This window comes from Panicum virgatum, unplaced genomic scaffold, assembly GCF_016808335.1.
Source record: "Panicum virgatum strain AP13 unplaced genomic scaffold, P.virgatum_v5 scaffold_2976, whole genome shotgun sequence".
In the NCBI taxonomy this organism is placed as follows: Eukaryota; Viridiplantae; Streptophyta; class Magnoliopsida; order Poales; family Poaceae; genus Panicum; species Panicum virgatum.
In genome coordinates this window covers 93,138-99,318 of record NW_024376302.1, presented here as the reverse complement: position 1 = coordinate 99,318, position 6,181 = coordinate 93,138, and the positions used below count along the sequence as shown (strand labels likewise).

At 44.5% G+C, this 6,181-nt stretch overlaps 1 pseudogene; it reads left to right on the top strand.

The window, feature by feature from the left end:
• Positions 1–3,923: 3,923 nt before the first annotated feature.
• LOC120694090 lies at positions 3,924–4,633 on the top strand (annotated as a pseudogene).
• Positions 4,634–6,181: the final 1,548 nt, after the last annotated feature.

Below are 6,181 nucleotides of genomic sequence, written 5' to 3'. Positions count from 1 at the left end.
TCAATCGACGTAGAGACGAAAGAGGAACAATAGATAGTAGATGGGAAAAAACTAGGGCAAAAAGAAAGTAAAAAAATAAAGGTTTTTATATTTGAACGATTGGATACCCTAATCAGCTGTGACCCTTTATATTTATAGGGTGGGGTAAATTTATCCCGCAAGAAATCCTATTACAAGATCTAAATCTATTAAAATATCTAGTTGTAATCGGATTCCACTTGAACTGATCAGACCGGTCGACCCTACTGGTCAGACCGGTCGGCTGCTGCCGGACCGACTATAGCGTCTGACCGGCCAGACCGCTAGGGCGCACCGGTCAGACCGGACTGTATTGTCTAATGCCAATTTGGTCGTCAACATATGCCCTCCTGTTCTTTGGCAAAACTTGCGTGTTAAAAAAACTCTTCTGGAAATTTTTTTTCTAAGGGCGATGAATACATCGGCTATTTTTTATGCTAAGGGCGATAACAATTTATCGGTCATATCTTGCTTCTTCTTCAAGCTGGTGAAGAAATAATTTGCTTAGGCCTCCATACCTGCTTCATTGTTGCTGACCTTGTTGGTACAACCTCTGCTTACTGTTCCATGGACTCCTTCTTGCGCATCCATTGCAGCCTTCTCTTTTGGGTATGAGACAAGCCTGAGGAACACCACCTCGGCTGTAGATATTTTGAATCTTGTTTTATGCTCTTCTCACACTCTTTGCTGCAATCAATGTTCTTTTTTATCAGATTATCGCTAATCGGTCGTTGTGAAGCAAAACTTGTTTATATAGAGGATAATGAATATAATAAACTGCATGTGCATCCTACTATAATCCAAGGGCATATAACAAGATACCAGCAATACCATGAAGCAATCGGTTCATTAAATAAATTACCTTGACTTAAACTCGATTGCTCTTGAGACGATGATGGCTTTGTATCCTTGGCTCTATCTGGCCGTCCCCTCTGTTTCTGGACGACCCCTTTCTTCTCATATTTGGCCAAGAGTTCTTTAAAACTCGACCTTTCTTTTTCTTTACTATTTCTGGAATTTTTTCCAGAACTCCTAGAGCGACCGGTTAGACCGGTCTGATCAGACCTGGCGCCTTTGTCCTTTTCTTGCCCCCCTAGCGCTGAATTCTTCAATGAATCTTCAGAGACCTTCTTTGCTGGAGCTTCCTGGTAAGATTTCGAAAGCTCAGATCTCTCTTCACCAATAATTATATTCTTCCCTTTTGCTGATTCGGTATGATTTAGCCGAATTAACACTTTAGGATTAGTCAATTCAAGCATATGTATATGTGCAGAAAAGGGATTCTGATCCACCTTCATTTGTGGAACAATTATTCAGCCTTCATTAATAGCTGATTGAATTTGCCTCCGAAGTACATTGCAATCATTAGTCGCATGAGAGAAAATATTATGAAATTTGCAATAAACTCGCCGCTTTAATTCTTCAAGCAGCGGTATGGCATGTGACATCTTGATGTATCCATTCTTATATAATTCATCAAATATCCTGTCACATTTGGATACATCAAAACTAAATTTTTCTTGCCGATCTTTATGAATCGGCTTAAGAGAACCGCGAACGCAAGGTTTATCATTGGAGGGCCAAACAAATTCAGCGGTATAAACATCTTTACCTTCATCGTCCGAATAATTGGAATCACAACCAAGCACATAAACAGGACGATTAGGCTTTTCATTGGACTTTTGTGAATCTCTAGCCTCTTTAGCTCGGCTTTCATTAGACAAAGCTTTTTGTAAGATTTGACTAACATTAGAAATTCTTGTCCCTCTAGCTTTGTTTTATGAAAATCAAATAAACCAGCAAAAGCTAGATCAGCTAAATCTCTATCAGAAATTGTCAAACTATAGCATCGGTTTCTAGTATCTCTAAATCTTCTAATATACTCAGAAACACATTCATGTATCTTTTGCTTAACTAATGTAAGATGTCACAATTTCAATTCAGTTTCACCACTAAAGAAATAATTATGAAATTTTTGCTCTAAATCAGCAAAAGTGAAACTGAATTGGGTGTCAATGAAATAAACCAAGTAAATGCAGCACCCGATAGAGATAAAGAAATAACCTTAATTTGTAAATATCATTAGTGCTAGCTTCACCACATTGTATAATAAATTGACTAATATACTCCAATGTAGTTCTACTATCATCATCTATGAATTTAACAAATTCAGGAATTTTAAACCCTTGAGGATATGCAACATAATCATAATTCTCAGAGTATGGTCTTTGATAAAATCGGCATTTTGCTTTAGTCTCTATGCCAAAAGTTTGCCGAAATGTCTTAATCACCTCCTCTTTAATACTACCTGATCCAACATCATCGGCGTTAAGCCGATTAGTGATCGGTGTATTATTAGGTTGAACAAAGTTCAGCGGTGTAGAATGTCGCAACGAACTTGCTGTCCCATATGGCACATTGGCATTAGGTGATGCATTATAATTAATTCAGTTTCGCTGATTAGCCGAATTAGTCACAATAACATTATTAGTTGGAATTGCCGAACCATGCATTGTCTTATCGGTATTTAATGTACATGCATTATTACCGACAAACTTCATACCAAGATTTATTTCAATTTGGCTAAAGCGATCATCAAACATATCATGCATATTTTGACCAATAAATTTCAACTTATTATTCATATGAGAAGAAATAGCATTATCTATAGCATTAGCTACTTTAGAATTAAGGACATGCTGTTCGTTCTCATCGAATTTTACCTCAAATTGTGAAGCATCGAAGGCGGCATCCGTCGTGACCTTTCCTTGTCGGTCGATGGAGAAGTGCGAGATGTACTGGTTCATGGCTTATTCTTCTAGCATCTGGATCTCCTTCTCCTTCTCTTCTCTGATCTTCTTCTGGATGCCATCAAGAATCTTCTGATGCTCGGCCAGAAGTTGTTGAACATTCGGTCTCCGAATATTGGCAGCATCAACTTCACCAGGTTTAGGAATACGGTCATGGCAACCGATTTATTTTTTCTTTTCTCCAGCGGAGTCGCCAAAAAGTATGTTGGCACAGAATTAGGGCCAACACACCAAAGCGTTAGAACGCGCAGCGAGCAACGGCACAACACAGCACCGATGCTCAGACCGGTCGAGTATACCGGTCAGACTGGTTGTCGCCGGGCAGGCCGGCGGCGAAACTAACGAACGTCACCTGGGAAGGACCTGTCGGGGCAGGCGCACGCAGGGTTGTTCTAAGGTCGGCAGGCCACCTAGAATGCCCTCAATAGACGTAGAGACGAAGGAGGAACAACAGATAGTAGATGGGAAAAAGCTAGGGCAAAAAGAAAGTAAAAAAGATAAAAGTTTTGTATTTGATCGATTGGATACCCTAATCGGCCATGACCCTTTATATTTATAGGGTGGAGTGGATTTATCCCGTAAGAAATCCTATTAGAAGATTTAAATCTATTAAAATCCCTAGTTGTACTCGAATTCCACTTGGACCGGTCAGACCGGTCGACCCTACCGGTCAGACTGGTCGGCTGCTGGCGGACCGACTACAGCGTCTGACCGGTCAGACCGCTAGAGCGCACCTGTTAGACCGGTCTGTATTGTCTAATGCCAATTTTGGTCGTCCACAGTTTTATTCTTAATTATACCTGTTGCATTGAATTTGTATCGTTAATATTTATCATGATACATATTTTGAAATTTATTTTCAATATTACTTTAATTATTTAAATAAATATATTTTAAGTTAAAATCTAATTAGGTTTTTTTAATTTACGTGCCTGTCGCATGTGCATCTAAACTAGTTAATAAGAAACCGCCAGAGTATGTACATTCTGACAACACGTGATGCACATTGTCTTACTTTATGTCTCCTCGATCGCTCCGACCGGCTATAAGCAAGACGGACGATCGAGACAGCTCGCTGAGTCCCAAGCTCTCACAATGGCCCCCAGCTCCTCCGCAAAGCAGCTCATCGCCGTCGCCGGCGCGGCTTTCCTGCTCGCCGCCGAGTCCGGCCGCCCGCAGCCGGTGCACCTGCGGCTGTACATGCACGACGTGATGCGCGGGCCGGGGACGACGGCCATCCACCTCATCCACGGGTCGGGCCGCCGCACGACGTCGAGCGGGGCGCCTACTTCGGCGACACGGCGGCGATCGACGATGTGGTGACGGAGGAGCCCGACGCCGGCGCGCGGGCCGTCGGCCGGGCGCAGGGCACCTACGTGCTGGCCTCCCAGCACGAGGAGGTGCTTGCCGTTGCCGCCGTCACCGTCGCGCTCACCGCGGGGCCGTACAGCGGCAGCACCTTCTCCGTGGCCGGCCGCGTCGGGGTCTACGACGACAAGGCGGAGGTCGCGGTGGTCGGCGGCACGGGCCGGCTCCGGCGCGTCGCCGGCTACCTGACGTGGAGGATGGTCGAGCTGGTGGTGTCCAAGGGGTATGTGATGGTGGAGCTCGACGTGCACATGTCCGTGCCGCCGGTGAGCGCCGCCGGTGGCAACTGGTGGTCATCTCTCTTGCGATCGATTAACTAATAATATATAGCACAATTAAATTAAATATGCTCGATCGTGGCAACTATCTTTAATTTTGCGATCGATCGAATAACACAGCACAGATTGCAATCTTGGCTGAATTATATTGCTGGTCAATCTTGGCTCCTCCAAGCTATTAATTGGCTTGATGCATGTGTTTCTCCGCATCATATCCATCCCTTGGCTTCGCCGGCCGGCGGTGGAGGGAACTGGAAGAAGAAGAGCAGGGAGTAGAGGTGGGTGATGACAAGTGGGACTCACATGTGAGAGAGAAGCTAATCAGCAAGGATGATAATACAGGAAGAAGAGCAGGGAGTAGAGGTGGGTGATGATAGGTGAGACCCACATGTAAGTGAGAGAGAAGCTAATCAGCGAGGATGATAATACAGGCAGTTCGCTCCTGACGAGTGTTGCCGGCAGCCGGTTGGTCGGAGCAGAGATATGCACAGAACAGAGCATAGAGGGTCATCAATTATCCATGCAATGCATCAATAATAACAGATGAGATGAGATGAACAGAGCACAATGCAGAAAATAAGCAATGGGTGCGATCTTTGCTAGAACTAGAAGGTGACCGCACACCTGGGACCGCTGACCTGACATGCATGTTTCGGCACCATGTTCTGCAGACTAGAGTAATCCTTAGAACAGAGCACACCAAAACAGAGCATGGGGAATCACTACTATCTAGTGATGTCATATTCTCGTCGCGCACCAAAACAAAGCAGGCGTCTTAGTTGCAATGAAATGCTACATCAATTGCCCTGTATTAGAAAGAAACAGTGACCCCTCAAAAAAACCATGCATTCCGGCACCGATGCTCTGAAGTCTCACGCAAAATAACTACTTGACCTTTTTCGTCACATAAGCAACACTCGTGAAGAATAATAGGAACGAGCGGCAGGACAAACACAACGCAGAAAATAAGCAAAAGATTTTGGTTTTGAGATGATGGACCCAAACTGGCGACCAGAGGGTGGTGAATGGGAGCCAATCAAAATTTCTTCCGAAATTCAATCCGTCGGCTTATATCCCAAAATCACCACAAGTCCTCAAGAGTTTTAGGCTAAGTTTGGAATAGCTATGGAAGAGCTAAACCAACACAAAAAGCCTAGAACGGGTGAGCAAAGACTCAGAAGCAAATCGGAATCGAATCGGGAAAACAGCAGTCTTGTTTGCCTGGACCGGTCTGACCGGTGCAACGGACCGGTCTGACCGGTCGGGGCCTGAACACGGCTAGACCGGTCTGACCGGTCGTGCTGTCCGGTCTGACCAGTCGGCACCCAGAAAAACTCGTGAACAAGTCTTCAAACCTCGAATCTCGAGCAAATCACGTCCAAATCTGATGAAACTTGGAGAAAAGCTTCGTACCTACCCCGTGAACATATCCACAAGGGATCTCACCCTAAAGATCTTCATAGCAAGAGAATTTCGGGATGAGATCAAAAGGGGTGGGGTTTTCTCAAGACTTCAAGAAATCCAATTCGAAAGAGCTCGTGATTCCAGAGGGTTTGAGATAGGACTAGAAGCACGAGAATCACAACAAAGAGCTCGTAGAATCCTCGCAATCTTGTGCACCAAAAACGAAATCAAGATCCATCACACAAGGGCACAATAACGAGGGGATTGGATTGATTCAAAAAGCCCAGAGGGCACGAGGAGGAT